Source organism: Salminus brasiliensis, chromosome 21, assembly GCF_030463535.1.
Source record: "Salminus brasiliensis chromosome 21, fSalBra1.hap2, whole genome shotgun sequence".
NCBI classification, from domain to species: Eukaryota; Metazoa; Chordata; class Actinopteri; order Characiformes; family Bryconidae; genus Salminus; species Salminus brasiliensis.
The window spans coordinates 12,292,328-12,308,213 of NC_132898.1; positions in this window are offsets into that span (position 1 = coordinate 12,292,328).

A 15,886-nucleotide genomic window follows, 5' to 3' on the forward strand; every position below is an offset into this window, starting at 1 on the left:
TATAATTAGGATGGTTTTGTTAAGACTGAGAGATAAGAGGTGATAAGAGGTTACCTAAAATTTCCTATATTTAGCATGATTTTTGTCGTGATTTATATATATATATATTTTTTTTTTCACTGTCATAAACTTACGTATTTACCTAAACACAATAAATGTTCCATTTTTTCCATCTTCCAGCATGTTTTTTGTCTGGATGTTTTGATGAGGCAGCTCCCTTTTTATGCTGTTTCTTTCTTTCCACAGGTTTAAAATTTAAAAGTAATTTAGTTTTTTTGCTATTCCAATAACTATTAACCATTTGATTGTGTATTGTAAGACACGTTTTTGCATTTCAGTTATTGTTCCGTTGTAGTTTTGGTTTAAAATGTTTCTAAAATATATAATATTCCATTTGTATTCCAACCACAGGTGAACGTTTCTTTTCACGAAAACATTGGAAACTGGTGAAGGTACTGTTAAACAACATTTCAATAAATTATTCACAGCGATGCCACCATTGTTTTTTGTACAAAATTGTGCTAACTGAAGAGCATAGAGATAAGCAGGGAGAGTCACAGTCAGCCTGCGAAGCCTATTTCTGTGTGTGCGTGCGTGGTGTGTTTGAGAGAGGCCTGGGAACACAGTTTCCTCATGGTAGGAGCTGATAAGCTAAGGCATTAAAAAAAAGCACCATTAAAACAGTTGTCATGGAAAATTCAACACTGTTGTGTACAGAGGACCTGACAAAATTAGATTCCATCTTTTTCTTCCCTCATTTATCCTAATTTAATTACACGGTTCACCAGGGACACACACACACACACAGTCACCTACAATATATATGAAATTTCTTCCCTCCTAGATATTCCACAATCAAATATGACTGGTATTATTAAACAATGGAAGCTTTTAGGATCCACAGCAACTAAACTCAACCAAGCCTCCTCTGACATTAACAGTAACAGTACAAAAACAGTGCGCTGAGAGCTTTATGGCATGGGTTTCAGTGGCCGACCAGCTGCATGCAAACCTTACATCACCAAACATATTGCCAACCTTCGGATGGAGTGGTGTAAAGCACACCACCACTGGACACTGGAGCAGTGGAAACGTGTTCTGTGGAGTGATGAATCAGGCTGCGTTATCTGGCAGTCTGATGGACAGGTCTGTGTTTGGCGAATGCCAAGAGGACGTTACCTGTCTTAACGTTGACTGCGTTGTGCAGACTTTAAAGTTGGTAAAGGAGGGAAAAGGCTACGGAGTTGTCTTTCAGAGGTTGGCCTAGGTCCCTTGGTTCTAGTGAAAATAGAAATGCTTCAGCAAACATTTAGGGAAGGCCCTTTCCAGTTCCAGTATAACTGTGGCCCAGTGCACAAAGCAAGGTCCATAAATCCATGGTTGGGTGAGTTTGGTGTGGAAGAACAGCCCGCACAGAGCCCTGATCTCAACCCCATCGAACACCTTCGGAATGAACTAGAATGTAAATTGAGAGCCAGGCCTTCTCGTCCAACATTAGTGTCTGACATCTTTACCTGCTATGGACATAAAAGGAGAGAAACTCATTGTGTGGTCACCTTCCTTCCCTTGACCTCAAGGGGGGGTGGGGGGGGATTCTGACATCCTACGATGAAATTCAAGCAGAAACTCTCCAAAAACCCACAAGTCCAATGGATGTAAGAACTGCGTAGGTGATATCAAAGAAGGGGTACTATGTGAACATGTAATGTGGCCTGTTAAGATGTTTTTGATTTCAGTAAATGTGACATCTTAATGCTGAAAATTCAACAGATGACCATTTTCATTTATTTACAACCTACACACATGCTTATCTATAATTTTCTTTCTAATCTCCAGAGACAACTCTTTCCTTCGCTTCCTCTGGTCCATGTTGAGTGTGGTACACACCATGTCACCAAACAGCACAGTGACTACCTGTAGCCCTATATATAGATCCACTGACTGATTACAAGATTGTAGACACCTGTGATGCTAATTAGTGGACACACCTTGATTTAAACATGTCCCTTTGGTCACATTATTTTCAGGGGTACCATCATTTTTGTCCAGGCCTGTTTAATGAGTTTACTTTTTTAAATAATTCTGTTGAAGCATGGTTCAAAATTAAAGTTGGATTTTCATTTGTTAATTTTTGTAGCATTTGTATTTATTATTACTTTTGTCAGATCTTTTGAAACTCTGTTATGCAAAATTATTTGGAATAGTGCAATGTTGTTTAGTGTTCACACATACATCTTGCGCTTGGCCTTATTTTTGTTGGTCTGCAGTTTATGTGATATTAGGAACAGCAATGTCCTATATCTGTCATTCTATAGATTTGCACAATTATATGAGTATGTTTTAATTCTTACTGCTGGTTAAACTTGTTACATACATGAGTTATCCTCAACCTTTAAAATACCAAATAAACACACTAGCACTTGAAGTTATAACTACCATCCTTGCAACTACTGAGTTTGGTTTTGCACTGCAAAGATTATGTGAACGTCAAATCAAGCTCCATTTTATATATACTGAAAATTGTGTGTGGCACTTGTCAGTTCATACAGTGCCGCACACAGCATTGACCTTAATCTACCACTCAGAAAGTTGTGAAATGTGAGGTGTTTGAGGTTTTGGTGTATTTCCCCATTGCGTCCGATCATTCTTCAGGCTGTTGAGGTTTCCTGTGTGTGAAGTAAGCGTCTCACCCACTTACTTTTGCTCTAAGCCGAATAGAGCAGTTAGTTAAATTGGTTTTGGTTAAAAGGCAGTGGCTGACAAGAATCAGTGAACATTCATAATATATATATATATATATATTTATACTTCATATTAACTAACTGTTTTCAACGTTTACAATGTTTGATAAGTACTAACCATTGAATTACATGGAATACCCCATATAACTCTTCATCCAGCTCTGAGGGAGTTTGCTCATTGGGGGTTTTTGTTTTCTATGTTTTGCTGATCTCCTATTACTGATTCCTGTAAGGCTGCTTTGTGACCATGCCAGTTGTAAAAAGCTCTATACAAATAAATTAGTTTTTTTCCACAGACATTTCTATTTGTCACTCATTGTGTTGCATCTCTGAGATGTTCCACCTCAACAAATACTGTGGTTTAGCCATCCAACTCTTACATTTCACATTTTAACTAGCCAAACACAGATGAGACCATCAGGTGAGACAAGAGATAAAATTCCTCCGGCTTTTGATAAGGAGTGCTGGGAAGTTTCTAGCAGTAGCAGTAAAATCAACTTTTTGCTGTTTGTTGTTGAAAGAACAACACTACTCCAAATGAACAGTAATGGAAATAATCTTTGAAAGAAAAGTGAAACTTACCAGAAATATTCAGCTAAACTTGAATCCATCAGATTTAATGTTGCTGCTACACTATAAGAATAAATAGTATGGTAACTTCTACCCAGCACATCAATGGGGTTCAGCTCACAAACCTCCAGATATTATACACCAGCCTCTGTCTGAGGAAGACAAGAATTATAAAGCACTCCACCCACCCAAGCCATTGCTTGTTCTCACAGCTGCTGAGTGCAAGGACGTACAGAGGCATAAGGCCTAAAACCATCCGGTTCTGGTACAGTTTCTTTCTTCAGGATATCAAGCTGCTGATAAGCCAGAACGTGACCAGAACGTAAGAAATATAATCATATTTTGGAACAGACAGTGCAATAGTGAATGTATTCTGTATTTATTTATATTAGCGTGAAATACATTGTAGCTGAGGTGATACATACATAAAATAATAAAATAAATGAACTAAAACAGAACAAAATGACATAGAATATTAACTTTATTCTAATAAAACAGCTGCAGGTTTAGTGTAGGTGGTTAGAGATTAAGAGTTTAAAATGACTGAGTGACACCAGCAAGCTGAGCTTTAGAGTTTGTTGTAGTGAATTCTATTATTGTGATGTGCCAGTGTGTTTCTCCACATACACCAAGAGATGACCAAGTTTTTCATACAGTACACAGTGATGTGTGCTGTAGGGGTCCCTAGTGATGAATCTTAAGGCAGAGTGATATACAGAGTCTAAAGGTTTAAGTGTAGTTGGTGATGCATGTCTGTATATCACATCACCATAATACAAAATAGGTAGCAGTCAACAATCCTTCTCCTTGTATGTACTGGAAAACACATTTAGTTTTGGTACATGAGGCTGAGTTTTTGCCTCAGTTTGCCTGTAAGCTTGTTAACGTGGTGCTTAACAGTACATTTGTTGAGTAGCCATATGGAAAGGTACTTATATTCACTTATATTCAACTCTTTCCATGTCAGATCCCTTCAGGGTTGTGATTAAACTCAATTTTATTAAACTCAATGTTAGACGATCTGGAAAACATCATAAAAAGTTATTTGATCTGAGACACAGCCTTAGATTGTAAAGCATGCTGTTTCAGAATATACAGTGGGTGATTTGAGGCTATGAAGAAATGTTAGCTAAAAAAAGTAGGCTAGTCACCCACATTTATTTATCATGTTTCCTAATTGCTATTAAAAGCTGTGTGTGTGTGTATTTGATGACATGTTGTATTAATTAAGAGGCAACTAGTGCCAAAAGGTTAACCTGATAACCTGATACCAGGATTTCAGTATCCCCAGCAATTCACTGAAGATTGTTGTGCACTAATTTATTTACCTGCGCATGCTCTAAGCATGTTTCTGATTTAATTTAATTACATTTTTTCTGAAAATGGAAAATAGTTTGTGGTTTTATCCTCATGTTGTTCCCACACACACTATAAACAGGTGTGTTTCTCTATTTCCAGATGATACATCATAAAATAAATGTCCTCACTCTTGCTTGTATCCTGGAGGCTCAAATGCAGCACTTAATAACTCACTGAGCAATACTGAAACTCACTGAGCAATAAGCTTGCTTGCTTATATATAAGTGCATTTTGTTCTCATTATTTAATTAAAAATGGTAAACTGGTAAATTGGTTACATGTAAAGCGACATATTTCATATTTTTGGTTTTACTTTTTATCTGTATATCTTGCAGATCATGAAAATCGAGTATCTCAAATTATTAGAATACTTCATAAGATCAATCAGAAAAGAATGTACAATTCAAAAATGTCCAACTTCTGAGGAGCATGTTTATTTAGGCACTCAGTACTTGTGCTCAGTATTCAGTACTCAGGTTGTGGCTCCTTTTCTACAAATAACTGCATCACTGCGGTATGGGATGGAGGCCATTAGCTTCTGGCACTGCTGAGATGTTGTTAAAACACAGATTGCTATGATAGTGGCCTTCAGCCTGTCTGTATTGCTGGTTCTGGTGTTTCTCATCTTCCTCTTCAGCAGATAGAAGCACTATACAGAAGTGCTCTAAAATCTCCTGGTGTGTGGACAGTGTGTGTTGACTTCGGACTTGATAAAACACAGTGGACCAGCAGATGACTCCGCACCTCAAACCATCACAGACTGCAGACCTTCAGACACCTTGGATTCTGTGCCTCTTCACTCGTCCTTTACTCTAGGAGATTGATGGAGGACTTTGAACTACTGAGCAACAGTCCAGCCCGGAATGCCGCAGTTGCAGTGCCTTTCTTGGAGAAGTCTATACGCAGTGGCTCTTGATGCACTGACAACAGCCTCAGTCCAAGTACTTGAATCTTCTTTTCTTCTCAAGGCTGTGATCACCCTGGTTGCTTGTGTACCTTTTCCTACCACATTTGTCCCTTCCAGATAAGTTTCCATTAATATGCTTTGATGCAGCACTCAGCAAACAGCCAGTCTTCACAGCAAAGACCTTCTGTGGCTTACTCTTCTTGTGGAGGGTGTTGATGATCTGATCAATATAAGAATGCATTCATACTGATTAATATTTATAGGCCTCCAGGGCCCTACTCAGAATTCTTAAAAGAATGTAGTGATTTTGCCACAGACTTGGCAGTGTCCAGTGACAATGTTATAATAGTAGGAGATTTTAACATTCATTTAAAAAAAAGACATTTGCATCGATCTTATTCTTATTCTAATTCTGTTGGCATTACCAAAACGTAACTGAACCCACACATTACTGTAATCATATCCTGGATTTAGTCTTGACCCTGGATTTTAGCATCGGTAACCTTAATATTTTTCCTTAAAGCTCCGTAATATCAGATCATTACCTAATCTCTTATGAGCTACATCTTAGGCAAAATGTTAATTTGTCCCACGGCCACTTAATAACCCCAATGACCGCTTCACAATTTATTGAAAACCTTTCAGACCTATCAACCTTAGCCAACTCTCCATCAGACCAAACGGAGCTAGATAGATTAACTAACGATTTAGAAAATGCCCTTCAATCTACCTTAGACAAGGTAGTGCCAAATGTAAATGTAAAATGACAGTGAGTATAGAAAGGCACTCATTAAAGCTTGCTCAGCGGATTTGGCCTCACTGATCGAGAATAACAAAAACAATCCTAGATTACTTTTTACTGGGATTTTAAAAGTTTCTAAAAATCAGGCATATACTGTACCCCAGATCCCAGCTACCTTAACCAGTATTGTTTTTATTGACCTTTTTAATAATAAAAAATATATTAATAAAATATTTAAAAACAAATCAAACCCTCCTTATTAAATCAAACATTGCCTCGTCACCTGGTGTAGCTGATTTAGAGCATAACTTATCTGTAGAACAAAGGCTGGAATCCTACCCACTTCCATAGCCAGAACTACCAAAAAATACTTTCCTTTGCAAATTGTACAACCTGTATATTTAACCAATTCCCTCAAAAATACTAAAAGAAGTAATCCTAATTATAATCAGACCTCTTTTAACAATAGTAAACTCATCCCTTAGCTCAGTGCATGTACCCAAACCCTTATAATAGCAGTCATGAAACCATTAATCAAGAAACCAAATCTTGATCCTAGTGTTTTGTCTAATTATAGACCCATCTCAAACTTAACATTTACATCCAAGATATTAGAAAAAGCTGTGGCCCAACAACTATCGTGGTTCAAATCTAACTGAATGCTACCAGATTTTAAAAGATTTATCTTCAAATTACACAAAAGGAATATATGGAGTCCCACAAGGAAACAAATTATTCTAGGAGCACTATTATTAACATTACACCACTGGGCTCAGTTATTAGCAGGCATGGTGTTAACTTCCATTGTTATGCAGATGACACACAGCTCTATATCTAGATTAAAGAAAACTGTTAGAAGACTGACTCCGTGGGTCCCCACTACCTGCGTCAGACCAGCTACCACCCACCCGTACAAGCACCAGGCTCCCCCACCACCCATGAAAGACCAGTTGCACGCCCTCCTGCCACTGCTACCTGCCTAATGACTGTTAAAATCTACATAGACTCCTAACTATCTAGCACTACTAATATTACCACCATTAACTGTCAATACTCCCTCTTACCATCACTGTTACATTTATTCTACACCATGATTATAATAGACATGTTACAATAGAAAATGTTACACAACTGAGCAGTACAACAGTGGTTCGTTGACTTTTATCAATAATTTATAATTAGTTCCTTGCCACTGTTGCCATTGGCTTCCTCACTGGGGGTCTTAGGTTTTCATGTCTTTTTTTGTTGCTGATTTCTTTTTTCTTATTTTTTTTTTACAGATTACTGATTCTGTAAAGCTGCTTTGTGACAATACCAGTTGCAAAAAGCACTATACAAATACATTTGATCTGATTTGATTTGATGATCATCTTCTGAACAACTGTCAAGTCAGCAGTCTTCACCATGATTGTGGTTGCGTGTGTAGAACTAGACTGACAGACCAGACAGAGTGGCTGAGTGAAAACAATGTGGAAAGACACAATAAGAAAGGGAGCAATAACACTTGTAATGTATATGCAAAAATGCAATATAGTATACCTTTAGTCTGAGAAGAGCAATCTTATAGACCAGTCACAAAATTCTATAGTCTGTGTTATGCCCTTATTAGGAACTTCAGGTCTAAGATGGATTTTTAAATGCCAGCAATGTATAGGATTTTTGTAAATGGCCTTTATCAGGCCATGTGGTTAACATAAAAAGTTTCAAACCTGATACATGTCTTGTGTACAAATGTCACGGCATCCTCTGAATTACAAAGTCTTTAATGAATAATAAAAAGCAATGTTTGTCAAATGAAGTTAGTTAAGTTTCTTTAGCAGCAGTACAGTACAGTTTTAGGATTTTATTTGTTATACAGTCAAACCGGAAAGTCTTCACATCATTATCTTTTCTATGCTTTACAACATTAAAGACTTGTTCTACAGCAGATTGAGTCCTTTTTGTCACATAATTCTACACAAAATAGGCCACAATGACAAAGTGAAAGCAGGTTTTTAGACATTTGTGGTAATTTATTAAATATGTAAAATATTATATTCACACAAGTGTGCACATCTTTAAATGTGACACCCAATAGTTAGCTGAGGTGCATTTTGTTCTCAATGATACGGCTTGAGATGTTTCTACAACTTAATTGGAGTCCAGCTGTGGTAAATTCAATTAATTGGGCATGATAGGGGATTGCCAACACAGGCATATGTAAGTCCCATGTTGACAGTGCATGTCAGAGCAAACTCCGAGCTATGAGCTGGACGTCCCCCAAACTGAGCGATCAGAGAAAACGGGCCTTGGATAGGGTGGTAAGCAGAAACCCAAGGGTCACTCTGACAGAGCTCCAGTGTATCAGCGAAGGATGGACAGAAACACCTGTGGATGTTTTCAGGTTTGATTTTCTGTTCTCTATCAAAGAAGGAAACTTTATGCAAGTGTTGATATTGCTGTGTCCACTTGCCTTGGCGACTTCTTTAACATAGTAACAACTACTTAACAACAACTTCTTGCCAAAAGTTGCCAACAAAACAGAATCATGTAATGATAATGACCACAAAAAAATTGGAGTCAAAGAAAGAAATTGTGTGGCTGGAGTATAATTTTGGGAAGGATGTGATGTTCTGTTGAGCAGGGGTAGCCCACTGGAACATGTGTTTTTGTTATTTGCTATTAAATATAAAAACAATGTATACAACAAACATGTTTCTGTTCTATTCTGGCTACAAATTCAAATTTTTTGCAATGAGATGGGGTAGTTTTGGTGGTCTTCCAGGTTGTCAGATGGCCCTGAGCATCTCATGAACAATTAATAACTTGCACTTGTTTAAAAAACATGCAAACAAACAATGGGGTCTGCTTAAGAATTAACATGACCCTTTCAGTGTTACCTTTTAGTTTGGGCCAACTTACTGCTGCATGTGAGAAATGTGAGTAATTTAAGGTTTACACAATGTGTCAGCAACAGAGGCAGTTTCTCTTTAAAGAGGAATGAGAAAAATGTGATAACTGCATGTGTATGACAAGAGAAATTAACATCAAATCAGCGACAGGAATGTAGCAAAACCCAGACTGCAAAAACCAAGCCCCTCAGGACAAAAATATTTTTTTTGCTTCTTATTTTAGTAAAAAATCCAGGTTCTGCAAAAAAATGGAAAGATAAATTCCATTCACAGTCCTATGCACAGATACACTGTGTATTTATCCTTGATAAGAGTATTTGCATTCATTTAATTATTAGCCTGCATTTATTTAATTAAAAATGTTTCTGAGAAAATAGACCTACTAAATTAATTATGTAGGACATGGTTGCTTGATCTTTCTATCAAAATTGCCTTACCTGCTGACTGGCTGGTTGTCAAGTATCAGCCGATACCAATCCGATCTTTGTGTTTGTATAAAAAATGCAGCCACACAGTTTAGGTAAGATGTGCTGCTGATTAATACTTCTTTGTGAACACTCCTTACTGCTGTCGGCTGGGAATAATGTCTGTTAATTACGTCTTGAGGACACGAGATGGCACTGAACTCTGTGGTTAAAAAAAGGCTCAGACCTGAATTGGGATTGAGATAGCCGTTACCAAATCCATTAAAATATGCCTGGATCAGCCCAAATCCTCTGGATCAGATCGGCACATGCCTAATTTGAACTTTTTCTCAATTAACTAAGACGATCATCTCATAACGAAAAACAAGGAAATTATATCAGCTACATCATTGGTTGGAACATAGATAGCAGCTTGTCATGAGCTAAAAAGAAGCTAATGCAAGCATTAGCTTATGTCATACTGCTAGCTAACTTCTATTGTGTAGCGTGATGCAAACATGACAAGCTGTGCATTGTTCTGAGGTATATGTAGAAACTTTAATTAACAGGGAATCTCATTGGTTATACCTTTTGTTGTTAATTGTAACTTCATAATACATATATACACAATACAAATGCCCTCACACAATGTTAGTTTGGGTGTTACAGTGTCATGTGTTACTTAGTATAGTAGTACTTAGTAGACATTTTGTTACCTGTGAAAGCCCCTGTTTATTTTTGGGGTTTTAAATTTCAAAATATTATTTTAATACTAAAGATAAAAACGCTAACTAACTGTGCAGTGCAAGCCAGTAGTATTTTTCTTTATTACAGACATGTTTTCCATGTTTTTTTCATAAACTGGTGACACTTCATGACTTTGATTCATGTAGTCTCTGGATCTGACTGATTTAAAATATTAGAAACTATAAATTTAAAGAAATAAATAACACAGATTTACCACCACACAATCAACATTTCCTCCAGGGGTAATTCTAGGATCAGAGCTTTAGGCGTGAGATTATTCCAGCCGAAAGCACTGTACATTTAAACATAACTTTGGACTATAAATCCCACACTTGTGAAGGAAGAACAACAAGTTTTTGGATAAGGGAAAAACTGTGACTGACAACACTTAATGCTAAATCTGTGAGACACAAAGCCATTACTTTTTTTAATAAATGAAATTGTGTTATGAAAAGATAATGAGGTAAAAAAAAAAAGAGAGAGTCAACCTTCCCTAAGGCACAATGTCATTCTACCCATCTCCCTTTTTGGATTGAACAGATCCTACAAATGATTTTGTCTACCATGAAAGAATTTAACTGTTGCCTCACTTTAAAGGTGGCAAATCTGTCAACATCCTTTTGGTGTTTGATTCTCTCAAGTCAAGTCAAGTCAAATTTGTTTGTATAGCACTTTTTACAACTTCTGTTGTCACAAAGCAGCTTTACACACTGCTGGTCGGACTGGTAGGTGGCAGCTGGCCTGATGCAGGTAGAGGGGATCCCAGCAGGCAGTCTTCCAGCAGGTCGGGTTGGGTGGCCATTTACTCTGAGAAGGTAGAGACAGAGTTAGATCTGAAAGGATTTATAGAGAGCAGAGAATGTTGAGCAGTATCAGAATGTGGCTGACAACTGTGGCAGGTCTGACTATAACAGCCAAATAAAAATGAGAGAAACAGAAGGTAACACAGACATGGGAGCACCCTGAAACGCTAATGTCCATCTGCAGCGAGACGACAGCTCCAGCATCTCAGTATACTACAATTCCCTGTGTCCATGAACCCCTGGACCTTTAACCTTTATCTAAGGGGAAATGTTAATTACAAAAAGCTAAACTAAACACATGCATTTTCAACCTAGATTTAAAGATTGAGACTGTGTCTGAGAACATTATCTGGAAGGTTATTACAGAGTTGGGGGGCTTTATAAGAAAAGGCTTTCCCCCTGCTGAGGTAACTACTAGCACTTTCTGCTCAACAAAGCACCTTCTGCTCAACAAACAAGACAACACAGCCAGGCCTGTGGCCTGTGGTCCTCCTCAGCAAGGTATGGAGCCAAAGCAAGGCACAAAAGGTTATCTGACAGCTACAGCTGCTTACTGTACTGTCAGCAACACCAGCCTCTCTTTTAAGCTTCACCTCCTCCGACTTAAGTTCAGTGTATCAGTGCAGTGCCAGTGCTGACAAACAAGGCTCAAATAAGAGGTTGGGCTGGTTTTAGAGAGATTGCAATTTGCAATTCTTGACATACCCCTACCCCCAGTTTCCTATTGATTCCAATCTTCCTAAGCATGTTACAAACATTAATGCAGAAGAAGACACAGTAGTGTTAAGCAATTTTTGTGGTGTTGAAAACATTGGTTGAGGCAACTACACATTCCTAAATACACCCTTTAACAAGGCACTCTTGTTAAAAGTTACGAGAGTTAAACTGTCCCGGAGATGGGACAGATTGACTCATGTTTTTTGGGAATAAAAATGCAAAACTCGCTAATGTTGCTGATGTTTACACAGGTACACGTAGTGGAAGAAAGATTGATTTTGCATACTCAGCTCTGTGCAGCGGTAAAACCGAGCTTTGACAGACATGCATGGTCACTCAAATGTTTTGAACGGTGGTGTTGATCTATTGAAAGTATAATCGTGTCAATTACAACAATATTCTGTGATTTATTATTATTAATTACTGATTAAAATGCTGGCTAGCCTGTCCTTTTTGGGCAGGAGAACAAATAAATGTGTGGTATGCCTAACAAACTGGCTAGAGTTTTTTTTATATACATATAATACATTTGTGTAGTTTTGAGAACTTTAGCCTCAAATACAATGAAGCTTTAATAAAAAAAACAGCTTCAATACTGAGAGATAAATGGACGAATCAGTCATTGAGCTGGATTAGGCTGTCTGTGTGTGTGTGTGTGTGTGTGTGTGTGAGAGAGAGAGAGAGAGAGAGAGAGAGAGAGAGAAAGAGAGATGAGGGATAATTATGAAACTTAATTAATTTTTCAGGATAAATAAAGTGTAATCTACCCTCTGAGCTCAGCAGTAGCAATGCTGTGTTTACATCACTGAATAAAACTGCTAATATGTTGGTAGGCTCTGTTAAGAAAGTGACCTATGAGAGGAAGTTGTGGTCAAACTTGGTAAGATGGTTAATTTATGTCATAAAATGGTTAACAGATTAGCAGATTAATCATGAGCTTTAACTCATTACAGTACTAGTTTTGATCTTTTGTGTGACACATTTTGGCCAAAACAAACTAGCCTTTTATCCATGTTGGAGGGACTTCCATGTTAACTTCACATGTTAACAGCCCTTTTGTTGGCTGTGCTGAGGCCCAATTAAGATCCAACAGTACAGGCGGACAGTGACTGTAAGAAAGATTTATAGAGAGCCATTTGGTCACAGCCATGGGGTGTGTGTGAGGCTGTGTCTGTGCCGCTAGCTCTCTCGCCCTCACAAGTGTAAATGTGACTGCCTGCTCCATAAATTGGTCAGCAAATAATACATCCATTCTCTGTATCTTCCACCTCAGTCCAGAAGACGGCTCAGGGATCGCTATCTGGTCTGCCTCACTCTTCTGGCCTGAAGACCTGCAGCAGTGGCATGGTTTTTAGATTTAGGATGTCAGCCACCCTCTCAATGGTCTGCCAATACTTAATATCAAGGGTCTCCTACTGTAGGTAGTGTGTAGACCTACTAAGGAAAATTTACTCCATTTTGCCTTCCATCCCATAGATTGTTGAAAGGCACGAAGCTGGAGTGCACAGCATGTGTTTGACAGCTACACAAGTTCACTTGGATGAAATCTTTTTGAGTGTCCATGAACTTACAGTGGTTCACAAGTGACACACTGAAAAAGGAATGGAGACTTTAAATGCAAGTTAAAGAGCTCTGCACATGTGGCTTAACACAAGATTTAACTCGTTTGCATAGCAGTGCTTATATATTGCCTTAGGGTGCTGCTTTTGAAAATGGGCTTGTATACCCCCAACATCCCCACTTATGGCAGCTGCCCCATCATAGGTTTGTGCCACACACTTTAAGTGATTCTCAATTGCAGCTGTCATTGATGTGGCATCAAACTCTGCCATGTCAGGTAAAGGCCAGGAACCTTTCTCTAACTTCACCCTCCTCAGAAACATATTCCACAAAGCCCCAACTGCTCTGTTTTTCCATCTCTGGACTCATCAGCTATCAGGTTGTACATAATTTCTTCACTCATCTCACAGACAATAGCTGCAGCTGCAAGTGAACAACATCCTATAATATCTTTCTGACTGTGAAGTGAGAGGTTTGTGTTTGATGAGATGTATACCTCTGCAAGAATGGCTTAAATTTTTTCTAAAGTGTCATACATGCCAGGAAACTGCCTTTACTGTGTCTCTTGGCTGTTTCAGCATGGCTTCCAAATGCTATTCCTTGTTTCTCTAAAAAGCAGGTCACTGCCACAACTCCCTTTTTCTTTTACTAATATCAGTGACATGTTCTGCCTCAATTTGTTCTACAACACTACTTTGGGATAGACTTGCTTTGTAGCTGTTCCAACAAACTACTAAGGATGCACTGTAATCCGAGGTGGAGGTGGTCAGAGAAGCATATGAGTCTCAGTGCACTCCCAGCAGCAAAGCACTGCCCACATCAACCACGCCACTGCCCTAGCTTGAGAATAGTTAGCACTAATAACCACAAGACCACACCCTCCAATGTCCACACGAGTTAGCTTAGCACACTACATGACAAACAAAAAATCGCTAGCCATTTCAGTGCCAAAACAAAAGCAGCAGGAGAGTGATGGCATCAATGATGCACCATGACTCACCTTCAGCTGAAATGGTGTGAGAAATCCTATCAAAACCGGTCACAGGAGATGCATTTTAAATGCCAGGTGTGAACGACTATGCGTTTTAGCAGTCATTTGTGATGGGATCACCCTCATTTTAGTGAAAAGACTAAGACTAAAACTAAGACTAAGTTGCCTCTTGACTTGACTAAATATGCTGCCAAAAGTCCACTGACACTTGTTTTAAGTGTGTGCCTCTAGAAAACATTTAATGTGGGGAGAATGCATAACCTCTATGTAATACATGTCAATTTATAATGTGTTTTTCATCCTCACAAACAAATAGAAATAAATATTAACAAAAGAGCTAAATCAACATTATTATTAGTGAGGTAAATTAACTTAAGAAGAGACTGGGGAGAAACAGCATCATAGTTTGGTAATGTGAATGAATTCTTCTGCATCTTCTTCTGCGATGTGCGCAGGAAAATGGCATTATAACTATTTGGTTTTGACTTATGTTAAGCCAATATTTTGGTAGGAGGACCACACCCCGATCTCCTCCTCCAGGCCCTCAAGTTTCTTATACATACAACCCCAGGTTCTCATTTCAACTCTGTGTCAACAAACTCCGTAAAAACTCTCGCGACAAAACCTTCTACCTACCACTAATGGTCTGCCAACTTACTACCTATAGCTGCATCATCAAGTGCAGCAATCCAACCAGTTTGACTAACTATTCCAATATACCTTTCAAACTGTCTTCATCCCTAAATCCATATCCAATCCTGTCTTTTCACTTAGACACTAATTTTAACAGATTTACTGATCTACTGTTTTAGTATTTATTTGGCATCATAAATATAGCAAAGTGATTTTTAAATGATTAAAAAAATACAAACTGATACACCCATCTGCAATCAACCACCTCTCCACTCCTGTTTAACTGTGTTAGTGACCAGTTATTTACTACTTATAAGAGACTGGTGGTAAAGATACAGTTTATCCAGTACACTGGTCAAATGCTTACCTCTGTCAATGCTGTCCATTAGAACTTGGAGACCACTGAAAACTCCAGCATTCTTACCTCAGAGGTCTAACTGAACTGAACACAACTCTCCCAACTGTGTGGCACCAAAAGAATGAACTTGGAGGTGTGAGGGGTTCAAGGCTGGCGAGTGTGTTAGTTAGCGGTATGTCAGTGCAATAAAGAAATTCATTCATTTTAATTTTTGAATTAATTAACAAATTTAGAAATAAATAAACTGAGCTGTGAATGTAGCATTTAATATGTGTTAATATTATTTCCTTCTGCCAAATTATAGTTCCTTAACAAGCAGCTTGTTGCTATGTCACAGAAACGAACTCCACTCACTCACTGCACAGCCTGCAATTCCTTCTCCAGCTCCTTACTTAGACCAACAGATTCAACTCTGTTTCCCACTATGTTTATTTTCCTGTCCGTTTCTTGGTGTTAAGGTTCT